The following is a 14,150-nucleotide window of genomic DNA, read 5'->3' as shown; positions in this document are numbered from 1 at the left end:
AAACCTTCAGAGTAAGACTTAAGGCCTGATACTTGAGCATCTGGATAGCAGGGATGGGGGATGGTCTTGCTGTTCATATGATATGCCTGAGGTCTGGAGGAAGTGGGGGAAAGAAAGCCACAAGAATTTTAAAGGAGACTGTATCATTGAAGGAGCAATAGAGAACATCTTTTGTATGAAGATGTTTCATTCAGTCTTCTACAAGGGGGAGAGCCAAGGTTATAGTCTCTGCTGTGATGTTTGGTCCCCAGAGCCCAGTGCTGCAGTGCCCAGGACTTTACAGATACTCCATCTTCATTTTCCCCGTGGTAATCTAACTGAGACAGTTTCTCGCTATGTTGAATCTCACTAGTACTCTTCTAAGAACCTCCTTCTGCTCAGATATATGTATTTCATTGTGAATTTACATATGTGCATATATAACTATGTATATACATATAAATATAGTCATAGATCTCCTTAATATATTCATTTGTCTTACCTCCTAATACAGTGTTCTTTAAAGACTTGAGGCTAATAGTACTGCTCACAAAAGGGGGGCGGGCCATTGCAGCATCTGTGCTGTCTGCTGCTCAATCACCAGAGATAACGTGCACACAAATAGATAATGTGCACACAGGTAACGTGCACACAGATAACGTGCACACAGATAATGCTTATTGTACTAGGGATAAAAAATATAGCATCGACAGTTGTGTTGCTTTCAGCTCCCAAGCTGGACGGATGCCTTTTGTCTTTGTTTCTGGCCTATTCCTCAAATATAAATCAATTCTGTGAATTTCAGTGCACTTTTAGTTAATTATCTTTTAGTTTAAAGATAAAATTAATAAGAAACAAATGGGCTTATAAACTTACAGGTGGGACACGAATAGTAAAGGTCAGACCATCACCCATGCCCATTTTTATCTATCATCCAGTCACCATGCTGAATCTTTCTTGTGTCCATGTTCGGAGCAGTCACTGGAGTCAGGGGTAGAATGGGCAGTTGTTCATGTATGCTGCAAAGGTGTCTCACATTCTCACTAGAGCAGGTTTTTAAAGATCTATTTACTCAGTGTAACTTACTTCTTGGACCTTCACTTCAGAAAGACAGTAGTAAACTAACCCAAAGCCTCACATTTGGTTTACTTTGGAAGTATGCATCTCCTATTGTTTTCAATTGCAAAATTACTCTGTAGGTTATTTAATTTATACACAAATGTCGTCATAATGAAGTGGCAAACGCTCACTATTTTCCATAGTCCGCTCTGCATGATTCATCGTGTTGCTAGAGGTCAGATAAGGTCTCCTGAGTCACGTGGTTATGAAACATGTGTGCCACCACAGCCACAGCCATAGCCACATCTTAATGTTTACTTGCTTATTATTTTCTTTCTCTAACAATTGACATCACATAATGATCACAAAGGCACCTAAGTAGCATTCTTATACCATAAACTATCATTGTTTGGTAAACTGTTCATTATTTTCCATCAAATAAGATTTGTAGGACACAGAGGAAGCCCTGGGTGAAGGACTGAGTAAAGGTATATTTTGAGATGGGCATTCTATTTTAAAGAAACACTTTATAAGTTCATTGTTAGATAGCATATGTTGCGATAGAAGTTTCTATTGAAAATAATTTTGCTGTTTTGTAGACGTCAAATGAGACGGTCAAGAAATTCTCCCATGTAATCATTCCTGCCGACATTCTCCCTGGACACCTGCAGTGTTGCCTTTGTTTTCATTTTCCTCATTGGGAGACATTCTCTACCTTTGTAGATAATTCCTCTAACACAGAGCTACATGGTATCCTTCACTAGACAAACAGGGAAACTGTGGTCCATCCATACCATGGAATGATATTCAATGAATGATGAAGAATGACTTATATAAGCTTTATAAGCTGCAGAAAGTCGTAGATGGCACTGAGAAAGTGAAAGAAGCTAAGCTGAAGATGGTTCTGTACAATCCTAAATATACGACATTCTGGGGAAAACTGTGAGGGAGGGAAAAGGCGTAGTTAACAAGAGCTTGAACATGATTGGAGTGAACAGATGGAGAGCAAAGGATCAATGTACACTACCAGGATTGAATTGTAATATAAACTTTGGACCTTAGTAACGACTTCCTGATAATTGCTTTGTTGTATTTAGGGAAAGTGAACTTTAGTGAAGGCTCTCGTTTTTTAAATATTAAGTGAATAATTAGCTTGTTACAAATGAATGTTTTTATAGTTGTAATGCATACATGAACATATTTATAAAAAGTGAATATCCCCTTGAAGAACTGACAGCTTTAATACAGCTTTAGGTCTTAGTTTTACAGAAAAGGGATTCTAAGAAAATCAAGAGAGGATATTTTCACCAGAGCTGACTGGCTTTCCCACTGCAGAGCATCATCATTCATTCAGACAGCATGTTAAGGACCTAAACATATGCCAAACCTAGTATTGATGATGCTCCAAGAATAATAAATAGTATAATATATAGTCGGAAGCTCCAAAGAAGCAAAACCAATAGAAAATATGTAGTAGGTCAAAAGACAGATGCATAGATTTACTATAGGGATTGACATGGCTGTAGAGGCTAAGGCATTGTCCATTCTGTAGGGGAGAGCAGGATATCTAAGGGGAACTGATGTACAGTTGTCCAAATGAGAAGCCTGGAGAAGGAGGAGGAAGCCAGTCATTAGTGGTCCAGGTATGAGTTCTAAGGTAAAAGAACAATGCTCAAGCTTAACACAGAGAATTCTTTTAAAAAAATGGTTATTTTATTTAGGTTTCAAATGTTGTTCCCCTTCCCAGTTTCCCCTCTGCAAACCCTCATGCATCCACCCTCCTCCTTGGTTCTATAAAGGTGCTTCTCTACCCACCCACCCACTTATGCCTCATCCCTCTACCATATCCCTACCCTGGGGCATCAAGTCTCCCACAGGAGTAAGGGCCTCCCCAACCATTGATGCCAGATAAAGCCATCCTCTGCTACATATCCAGCTGGAGCTATGAGTCCCCCTCTGTGTACTCTTTGGTGGTTTAGTCCTTGGGAGCTCAGAAGGGTCTGGTTAGTTGATATATTGTTGTTCTTCCTATGGGCTTGCTATCTCCTTCAGCTCCTTCAGTCCTTTCCCTAACTCTTCCATTGGGATCCCTCTGCTCAGTCTGATGATCGGCTGTGAGTATTTGCATCTGTATTAGTCAGGTACTGGTAGAGCCTCTCAGGGGACAGCTATACCAGGCTCCTATCAGCAAACACTTCTTGGTATCAACAATAGTGTCTGGGTTTGCTATCTGTGGTTGGAATGGATCTCTAGGTGGGGCAGTCTCTGGATGACCTTTCCTTCAGTCTCTCTGCTCCACACTTTTTTCCTGCATTTCCTTTTGACAGGAACAAAATTGGGTTAAAAATTTTGAGATGGGTGGGTGGTCCTACTTCTCAACTGGGGGCTGTACCTATCCACTGGATATGGTCTCTACATGTTTTATCTCCCCTTCGTTGTAATGTTATCCCTGTTGGGTCCTGGGAACCTCTTGATTCCCTGGAGTCTGGGACTTCTAGTGGCAACCTCCAGTCGTCGTCGTCCCCCCTCCACCCTCCCACCACTGCTACATATTTCTCTTCATTTTCCTGACCCTCTACTTTTCTCCATCTCTTCCCATACCTGATCCTGCCCTCCTCAATTATTCCCTCTCTCTCCTCTTTCCCTCCCAGTTCCTTCCCTCCTTCTACCTCCTGTGATTATTTTGTTCTCCCTTCTAAGGATTGAATCATCCACACTTTAGTCTTCCTTCTTCTTAAGCTTCATATGGTCTGTTGATATTGTTGACTTGTATCATGAATATTCTTGACTTGTATCCTGGGTATTCTGAGTTTTGGGTTAATATCCACTTATCAATGAGTACATACAATGTGTGTTCTTTTGTGACTGGGTCACCTCACTCAGGATGAGTGACAGAAATTCTTATCTAGTTCCATCCATTTGCCTGTGAATTTTATTGTTTTTAATAACTGATTAGTACTCCATTGTGCAAATATACCCATTTTCTGTATCCATTCTTCTATTGATGGACATCTGGGCTCTTTCCAGCTTCTGGCTATTATAAATAAGGCTGCAATGAACATAGTGCAGCATCTTATTCATCCTTTTATTTAATCCATATCTTCAGCCCACTGGACAAGCCTCACCCAATCACAGAGATGATTTACTGCCCTCAGCTTGACAATTCAAATGTTAATCTTATCCAGAAACACTCTCATGGGCACAAGCAGGAATTATGATCCATTCAGTTATTCTGATTGTATAGCTTAGATTATCTTAGCACTGTGTTTGGTTTTTGTTGCAGTGATAAAACACTGACAGACACCAACCTTCGGAGAAAAGAGCTTATTTTATCTTATACCTTACAGTCCATCACTGAGAAGGTCAGGGCAAGAAGTCAAGGCAGGAGCTAAAGCAGAAGCCATGACAGAGTATTACATACCTGTTTGCCCCCATGCCTTGCTCAGCTACTTTTCTCATACAGCAAAAGACCACCTGCCCAGGGGTGGCATTGTCCACAGTTAACCATTCATCACCAACAATCCTACAGACATGCCTACAGACCAAACTGACGGAGGCAATTCCTGAATTGAGGTTCTCTCTCCCTAAGTGACAGAAATTCATATTAAGTTGATGAAAATAACCAACACCATAGAACTTACCCCTTCTCTTTCCTCATGTTCTTGTGTATAAGAAGGAAGAAACAAGCACAAAAGTGTTTTCCTAGGGAAAGCATGTCTTTTAATAGGTGTTTGGATATTATCCAAATGCCTTCAAATCTTTCTGCCCACGGGAAGAAATATCAGTTATCGTCTAGAGCTAATAAAAGTATGCTAAAGACCGAAAGGCCAGGCTCTTCCTTATGTTACTGTTAGTCTTTAAATTTTTTTATTTGTGAGTGTGATAGATGTGCTTGCATGCCTATGGTGCCAGAAGAGGTCATTACATCCCCTGAAAGTTGGGTTGCAGGCAGTTGTAAGCTGCCTATGTAGATGTTCTGAACTTCTTTGATAAATCACCTAGAACAGAACAATGAAATGTATCCTAATGGTTGGAACATGTGGGCTTTCTAACAGTGTTGACAATTATTCGTTACATACTACAAAACTTACTTGGGGTGGAAACAAATCTCAAAAGTATAAAAGAAATGTGTGCCTTTTTACATATGAAATGAAAAAATTGCTTTAAAGGGTTAGTGAAAATTTAAACTATCAAAATGTTTTATTTCCTTTGCACCATTGTTAAGAGTCTATGTATTCACTTACAACTCCAACTTGCTGAAGTGTACTAAATCAATATGTACTCAAAGTGATTTTTTCTATCTTGAATTAGTATTAAACACCAGAGTTGGTACAAACTAATCTCCTGGCTGTATAAACCTAGAATAAAATTATTTGAATGTTTTCAGAAAAAGGATATTAATAGTGCAACAATATTTTATGCAATTTGTAGGGTTTCTACTTCTATGACAAAACACCATGATGAAGTCAACTTACAAGAGAAAGCATTTAATTGACTTTATGATTTCAGAGTATAAGAGGCCATAATGGTTGAGTAAAGGCCTGGTGACAGGATTAGCTGAGCGCTCCCATCTTGTCCCACAAGCAGAGAGTACACAGATAATGGGACCAGTCTTTTGAAACCCCAAAGTCATCCCCCTAACAAGGCTATACCTCCTAATTATTCCCAAACAGTACCTTCAAGAGAGGACTACATATTCAAACATATGAGCCTATGTGAACCATTCTCATTCAAGCCACCACAAGCTAGAGCATGAAGATATTTCTTAGGAAGGAAATACTGATTGTTGTCAGGCTGCAAAGCCTCAATATGGAAGGAACACTACAATTTATAAAATATATTTGCTAGCCTCAGTAACAGGCATAATTATACTCCAGTTTTCCTTAATAACCTTTAGGCATAGACATTACTACTTACAAGTCATTACACTTAATAAATATTGAGCTATTTAGATCATGTAGGTGTTGAATAGGAGTCCAGTCCCCATTCTATAGGTTTCTAATGTGCTAAATGTCTTATTGCATCAAACTGTGTGGAACTCTGACTACTTCTGCTTAAGATAGGCATTGGCTATTTAGCATTATGAACAGAAAATAGTCCTCGAGTGTCCTCCAGTGCTGTCCACATCCTTAGAGCCTGTGATTAAGCATAAGGCCTTGATTTAGTTTAGATTGTCCCAGATTGCACAGTTAGACATGGAGAGATCACTGGCGACATCAGGGTTTACGAGAGACACACAAGAGTTAGAGATGTGATGGAGGAAGCCAAGTTTGAGTGACATGCTTGCTATGGTTACAAGACGAGGGCATAAAGCAGGTGACTTCTAGAAGCTGGATAGTTGAAGAAGAGCTCCTCCCTACAGACCCTGAAGGTAACACATCCCTCTTAGTGCAGTGAGATCATAATATATAACATAAGATAATAATACTTGTGCTGTTTTAAGGCACTCAGTTTGTGGCCTTGCCATAGCAGCAAGGCTATTAATACAAGATCCTTAGCTATAGTTATCTGGCATGAGTTTTTCCCTGAAGTTCTTGTGAATTGTCAGATATGCTTTGGTATTCTGTCATTTCTATTGGTCTGCTCTTGTAGATGCTATATAAAAATGTAAGGAAAGCAAAGGAAAACATAGATTATAAGGATAATGAGGAATCAAGCCGTATAGAAGGTTTGTTGTATGATAAGCAAGTGGATTTCTTATCTGAAGATGAATCATAGAAACCAAATGACATATTTTAGGGAGCTTCTACTCTTTTAGGTTTCCGTATTACCCCTCACATGGCCCTTAATTTTAGCTGTCCCTTCTTATTCCCTCCCTCATTCCCTTCTTTTTCCTTTCTCATTCTACTCCCCCCCCCCATCCGTTCACAACCTGATTTTAGGGAGATCTATATGCTCCCAAGACCTCTATTCTATATCTAAGCTCTGTGGTTCTATGGATTGTAACTTGGTTTTCATTAACTAAATAGCAAATATCCACTGATAAATGAAAACATACCACATTTATCTTTCTGTGTCTGGATTACTTTACTCCAGGTGATTTTTTCTATGCTATATTTTTATAGCATAATCAGTGATATGCAAATTACATGATTTAACTTTTCTTAAGTGGCTGGGTAATATCCCATTGTGTAAATATACCACTTTTTTTTTCATTTGTCCATTTTTTTTTTGTTGAAGAATTATGGTTTCCAATTTATGGCTACTGTGAATAGAGTAACAGGGGACATGATCGAGCAGGCTCCTGTGTGGCAGGATGAAACACTCTTTGGGTGTACACCCAAGAGTGGTAAAGCTGGTCTTGAGGTAGATGAATTCCTGTCTTCCTGAGGAACACTGACACTGACTTACAAGGCGGCTGTAGACTATGCAATGGAGGAGTGTTACCCTTACCAACACAGCCTCACCAGCATGAGCTGTCACTTGTGCTGTTGGTCTTGGCTGTTCTGACAGCTATAAGATGAAACCTCAAAGTAGCATTGACTTGCATTTTCCTAACAACTAGGGATGTTGAGCCTTTATTTCTTTAAGTGTTTCTCAGTCATTTGTGTTTCCACTATTGAAAATTCTCTTTTTAGATCTGTTCCCCATTTTAAATTGTGTTGTTTTCTAGATATCTAGTTTTTACTTTCAATACATTTAGGATATTAGTCCTCCAATGAATATGTAGTTGGTAAAAATCTTTTCCCATTCTTTAGGTTGTGACTTTGTCCAAATGATGGTGTGCTCTTTGCCACGCAGAAGCCTTTTCAGTTTCATGAGATCCCATTTATTTATTATTGATCTTAGTGCTTGTACTAATGGTGTTCTGTTCCAAAGGTCTTTTCCAGTGCTAATGAGTTCAGGGCATTCTTCACTTTCTCTTCTCTCAGGTTCCGTGGGCATGTCTGGTTGTACACTGAAGTGTCTGATCTACTTGGAGTTGAGTTTTGTACATGGTAGTAAGCATGGATTCTTCTACAGGTAGCCATCCAGTTGACCAGCACTGTTTGTTGAAGATAATGTTTGTTTTTTCAGTCCATATTTTTAACTTCTTTATAAAAGATCAGGTGTCCATGGGTGTGTATATTTATGTTTAGTGTTTAGTATCTAGAGACAGTGGGACCTGAGAGAATAGAACCAATGCATAAGACTGACTAACGTCTGATGCAATAGCCAGCTTTATTCAGAGCACCACACAATTTATACTCTGAAGGTTAAGGACCATCTGAGTAAAGTTATCATGAGTTCAAGCTGTATACAATCACAAGGGTAAGCTGCATGTGGCAATTTTTTTTCCGTAGTGGCACCTACAAGTTTAATTGAATAATTTCCGCAAGCCATAATGAGTAGTCTGAAGTAACCTCCATACCTGGGAGTAGCCTGAAAACACATTCCAAGAACAATTCTGCATTTTGACGAAATCGAGATTAAAAGAATCTTCTATTGTTTTCTTGGAGTTTTCTCACAAGCACTCAAAATTCTCCTCCCGTGAGTCCATTCTTGAATCGTGTTCTGGCAGTTTTGGTCTTCAACTCAATTCCATTTCTGATTTTGTACCAATACCACGGTGTATTTATTACTATAGCTGTGCAGTACAACTTGAGTTTGGGGAATGATAAGCCCAATACAGAAAACTTAATATAATAGAAGCTTCCTAATATATTTATATGAAGGCCATTTAAAGGTTATCACCAAATAATGGGGGAGGCAGAACCCCAAGTGCATATTTCATATCACCAAATGAAGCTTCCAGTACTGAGATTGTATTACACCTCATTGAGTTATTTGCCAAAGGAGTCCCCTGTAAACCGTCAAACAACCCAGGCTGTTACTCTCCACAAAATGATGGCAAAGCCCTGTTGCTGAAGACAACAGCTACAGAACTCATTGAATATGGAGAAGGCATTCTGGTGTCTACATAGACCCTTCATTCCTTCTTGTTACCATCCTTGGTACAAGAAGGTCCCAAAGGATAAATGTAAACACCAAGCCAGTCACAAACCCTTTGATCTACAGTAGTGTCCTGTTGGCAAGATATGCTACTGCAATGGTGGCACAAAGCTTATGGCTGTTACCAACTAGTACCTGAGTTGACTTGAGGCCCACTCCAGGAGATGGAACCCCTACCCCAACACTGCTTGGATGACCAAGAACCTGATACTATAAAGCATAGAGATCTAAAGTCAAACTAAATACGACTTACCAAAAACAAAAACAAAAATTAAACCAGCAAACTATAGCAATAAAATGAACCCTAATAACATTCTGCTATTCACAGAGATTAGTACATTGTATCATTAGAGAAGCTTCCTCCTGCAACAGATGGGAACAAGTACAGAGACTCACAGCTAGCTAATATGCAAACAGTGAGAGACCTGGGAACGCTCAGCTGTAAATGGGATGACAAATCCATCAAATCCCTCCCTTAGCGCTCAGGGAACCTTGAGGACAAGGAGGTGGAAGGAATTTAAGAGCCGGAGGGGATGGAGGACACCAAGAAAACAAGGCCCAATAACCACACAGACACACATCGAACTCAGAGACTGAGACAGGCATGCGTAAGGTGATTTGATGTGTATGTATAACTGGATATATATGTATCCAGTTAAATCTCTTATGGGATTCCTGAGTGTGAAAATGAGTAGGTCTCTGTGTATATATTTATTCCTTGTGCTTTCTCTTGGGCTCTTTTCCTTCTGTATGTTTGTTCTGTCCTATTCTTATACGTTAGTTTTTTCTTATTTTATTATTTATTTTATATTAATTATTATCCTTTACAGAAAGAAATAATGACATGCTTGGTGTATGAATTAAAAGAAAAAAAAAGGAAAGGAACATGACTGCTCCTAGTTAGTTATGGTAGAGGAGAAAGTTTATTATAGATATGTGGGCAAGCATAGACAGAGGCAAGGACATCTGGGAGAGTCCAGAGTAGACATGACTAGATTGAGCTTGGCCGTGCTGGGAGGAGACGGAGAGGGAGGAAAGAGAGCAGGGGAACCAGGTGCAGCAACCAGGAGGCTCAAGGTGCAGAAAGAGTACATAACCAAAGTGATTGGATTATATAGGGACTAGCATCCCAGCCTCCTGGGCTAGAGAGTTCGGGATTTGGGAGAAAGGTTTGTCAGCCAGGAGCGGCCAGTAACAGATAAGGACTGAGGAATGCAGAAGAGCCTGGTGGGGGGCAGTGTCTGCTTTGATATGTTCAATAGGTACCTCAGCCATTTGTCCCAAGTTTGAAACTGAACAGTGCAGTAGACGTTGTTAATGATTTTGTTTTGTTTTTAACATTCCTTCCTCAGTGCTATGATGTCAGTGTCCCCCTTTTAACATTTCAACGTTGTGTGCATATTAGTCAATTTTCTCATCATGGTGAAAAAAATACCTGAAGCAGGTCACCCTCAAGGAGCAAACAGTGGTTTAATCAGACATTTTGGGGCTTCAAGACATGATCAGTTGGCTCCAGTGCTTTGGGATGAATTTGGGTCAGAGAATTATCAGCATGAATTATGTACAAAAGAGCCTGTTTATTTCCTAGCAGCGAGGAAGCAAAAAGAGAAAGGAAGTACCTGGAGACACTGTATACCTTCCTTCAACAAGCCACCACCTCCCAAAGTTTCCACCGCCTGCTGTAATCCACCGATATATGAATGTATGAATATATGAATATGTCTATGGATTAATGCATTAATTATCCTGGAGCCCTCATGTCCCATCACACCGCCAAGGCCACCTGTCAGCACTGCAGCACTGTGGACTACACCGTCCATGTGAACATCTGAGCTACATTTCACATTTACACCCTAACACCTCATGAACACAGAGACTGATGTGTTTGTTCCCCAAAGGCACTTGTCAGAAGCTTTTGTAGCCATAAGCAGCAGCAATTCCATGGCATGTCGTTTTGTGAGAAAAGTCTACTTGCTTTTCCTAACCGTGGAATAAGTGAGCCGTAGTAAGGGCTCTTAAAATAAATTTTTAATGCCTTCATGGGAAATAATACTTTGAGTCTTTACAAGCTCAGAATCTGTAAAGTCCCTTGTTCTATAAGATGGATTCTAGTTTCTGTTTGTTCTGCCTCTTTGCTATCAGGAAACAGGCGGACCTCGTGTTAGCCAAGAGTTTTTAGTATCTTTAGTGTTATCTTGCCATTTGATCTTAGGAAGGGAGTAATCATTGGTTTTGGGCATCTGGTTTCTTTGTTTTTGTTTTTTTCTTGCTTATTCAGTTAAATTTTTTTTCATACAATATATTTTGATCATATTCTACTCCCTCTCTACACTCATCCCAACCCCCCACCACCAACTTTGTGTAATTTCTCTTTCTTAAAAAAAATAAAATAAAATAAACTCTAGTCAAGAAGCTGTTTACAATTGATTGGTATCAGGAGAGGGAAAAATCAGTTTCGATCAATGGTGTGACACTGAATAAATCAGCCACACTAAATAGCAGCTCCTTGTTCAGAAGTAGTTGGCCAACACAAGTGGAGTCTATCTAAAAGGACCTGGCAATATCCTCTCTGTTATCTTCAAAGTCTACTGATACTGTAGCAGTACATAGAAAAGGTTAAAAAGTTGCAACAATTCAGGATTTTTTTTGTTACTAATAGGAAAATCTCTGAGTCCCTGCTCCCCAACAATACATACACCCTCACCAATTCGAACAATGGGAATCTTTTGGTTCTATGGACAGATAAAGTAATATTTAATAAGTAACTTAACCATTCAATAAGAAGTATTTAATATTTTGAAGTAAGTTCAGCAAATGTCTTCACTCAGAATGTACATTAATTTTCTCATATTCTCAAAGCCGAATGCTTCTCATCTGCTAAGTTAAAAGAAGAAAGCAGTGTACCATGAGAACCAAGCCAGTAGCAGTGCTCAATGTGACACACTGAATTAATAATAAGCCACCATGTCCAGTCAAAGTCAAACAGAAAATGAGAGATCTAGCTTTGATGCAAACCCTAGTATACTGGGCTCCAAAATTTCAGCCCCTGTGCATCTGTGTCCTTTTGCTGAACAGTTACCAGAGTAAACGTTGGAATGGGTCCTGATATGAAGCACTGATATGAATGGAAGTTTGGCAACAAACTAGCAGGCCATTTATAACAGTTGCTCTCAAAGGAGAAGAACGCAGGACAGATCTTTATAGATAGTCTAGGCAGTGGGCTTGAGAATTTTGAAGACTGACTAATGGAGTCAACTTACTGTTTGTACAAGTCTACTAGAACTTAGAGGCAGAGGGTGGGTTAAATTCCAATGGGAGGTTCTAGAACTCTAGAGTTCTTACACAAAGTTTCTGGCTACCCCAAGAACTTTTCATGAAGGGACTGGCTGGCCTGTGCTCTGTATAGATTAAGGATTGCTAGCATTCCATGGCGCAGAGAGGCTGATTCTACACGTAATGTTGAATGTATGACAAAGCTGAGACCTATGCCCACACTCGCTACACAGAAACATGGAGCAAGGAGTCACAGAGATGGTTCAGTAGATTATCACTGACTAATCTTTGACCAAAATATTCAATACATTTTTAAGGAATGCAGTATAATAAATGGTGGCATTTAAGATGAAAATAAGAAAAAAGATTATTAGAAACACTGTAGAAATTATATAAATTAACTTACAACCTTGATGAATAAGTTTCCAGGAAATGTAAATTATCAAAACTGGGCCAAAGAAGAAAGGAAATATAAGGAATGTGGGCAGTAGCCAGAACAGTCACTCACCCCAGATAAGCAATGGATCCAGACTACCTATGCCTTAATTAGAGGCTGTTCCTCACACTGTGTAAATCTGTTCTGACCCATAAGAAGATAGAAAAGCACATACCTATGTTATGACTACCAAGATTCTGTTACCGAAGTACAAGGTTAGTAGCAAAGGGAGAGCTGTAGCTTGCTTACTAATAACACGCACACAAATTATAAATAAAATACAGTCAAATCCAGTAATTGACATCCAGCGCTCCTTAACTCAGCAACTTAATCTTTTAATATTTACATATTTCTCTACTTCCTTTGACTTTGGCATCCCACATTCTCCAGGTTTTCTTTCTACTTACTGGCTGTTAGTTTTGTCTATTCACCAAACTTCTCAAAGTTGGATTTAGTTAGGCTCTGTCCTTGCCCTTCTGTTGATACATATACTCTTGCCTCCGTGGGAATTTCAGTCTCATGTTTCATATCCCCATATCCTCTCCTCCCCCTCCCTACATTTCTAGTGTGTACACACGCACAGAGTTCTACAGAACCAGGAAGATGCATTTGTAGTGGAAAAGATGTTTATTATAAGGAACTGGCTCGGACCATTTTAACTGCATCCTGAGATCTTAATTTTTGCAAGCCCCTCCTGGCAACCCAGGACAGCTTTGGTGTAGCTCCTAACGAGCTCCGGCCCTTCAGCACAGGACGGGCCTGCTGAGACATCTAGCTTGGTGTACTGGATAACATCTTTCCCAAAACCCCAGACTCGTCCATCTAACAGGCTGCTCATTACCTGTAGTCAAATGCTTATGAAGCAATATAAAGCCAAGATATCCATTATTAAAGTCTCCATTCAGCTCACAGAGCTACTTATTGTACAGTTTCCCCCCCCCCATTGAAGTTAATTATAGCTTTATAATCATTTCAGGGTCCAAATGTCTGTGTTATCCTTGGCTGCTAACAAGTCTCACAGGTCTTTGGCTGACAAGTCTCAACCACTTCTGCTACTGTCGCTCTGATCTAAGCTACCATCGTCTTTTGCATGGAGTTGTAAAGAACTCTGTTAGGCTGTCTTCTTATGTTAGTTTTCAGTCCCACAGAGGCTATTTCAGTTGCAGCCCCAGTGATCCCATTGAAAATGCAGCTCAGATTTTCACGCCTTCTCAGCGCATCATGATGCTGTCTACTCTGCTACAGAAGGGAAGCTGATCCCTCCTGCCGTTCCCGCCATGCCTGGCCTCATTACCTGCCATCCCTGCCTGGTACACCCCACCCGGGACCTGTGCACAGTCATCCTCTCCTGGAAGTATGTCCTACAGAGCATGTTCTTTCGCTGTCTGTTCAAATATTGCCTTTTCAAGAAGTAGGGTTTTAATTTTACCCTAACCTAATTATTATAGAAAAACCATATTCATATATTAAC

The 14,150-nt window shown here is 39.8% G+C and overlaps 1 protein-coding gene and 1 long non-coding RNA gene across 8 annotated transcripts in view; both read left to right on the top strand.

Annotated features, from left to right (window-relative positions):
• The window catches only part of Klhl32 (kelch-like family member 32), a 247,220-nt gene that overhangs the window by 73,011 nt on the left and 160,059 nt on the right, over positions 1 to 14,150 (top strand). The gene's annotated exons all lie outside the window — the stretch shown is intronic.
• Positions 1 to 14,150, top strand: part of LOC134478952 (uncharacterized) — a 38,050-nt gene that overhangs the window by 7,748 nt on the left and 16,152 nt on the right. The window contains exon 2 of the long non-coding RNA XR_010051730.1: positions 13,925 to 14,033. This is a non-coding gene — a long non-coding RNA (uncharacterized LOC134478952). The remainder of the gene's footprint in view (positions 1 to 13,924; positions 14,034 to 14,150) is intronic.

The sequence above is a fragment of the Rattus norvegicus genome, chromosome 5 (genome assembly GCF_036323735.1).
Source record: "Rattus norvegicus strain BN/NHsdMcwi chromosome 5, GRCr8, whole genome shotgun sequence".
NCBI lineage: Eukaryota > Metazoa > Chordata > Mammalia > Rodentia > Muridae > Rattus > Rattus norvegicus.
The sequence above is the reverse complement of the archived record's forward strand: the minus strand, read 5'-3'. Positions and strand labels throughout refer to the sequence as shown.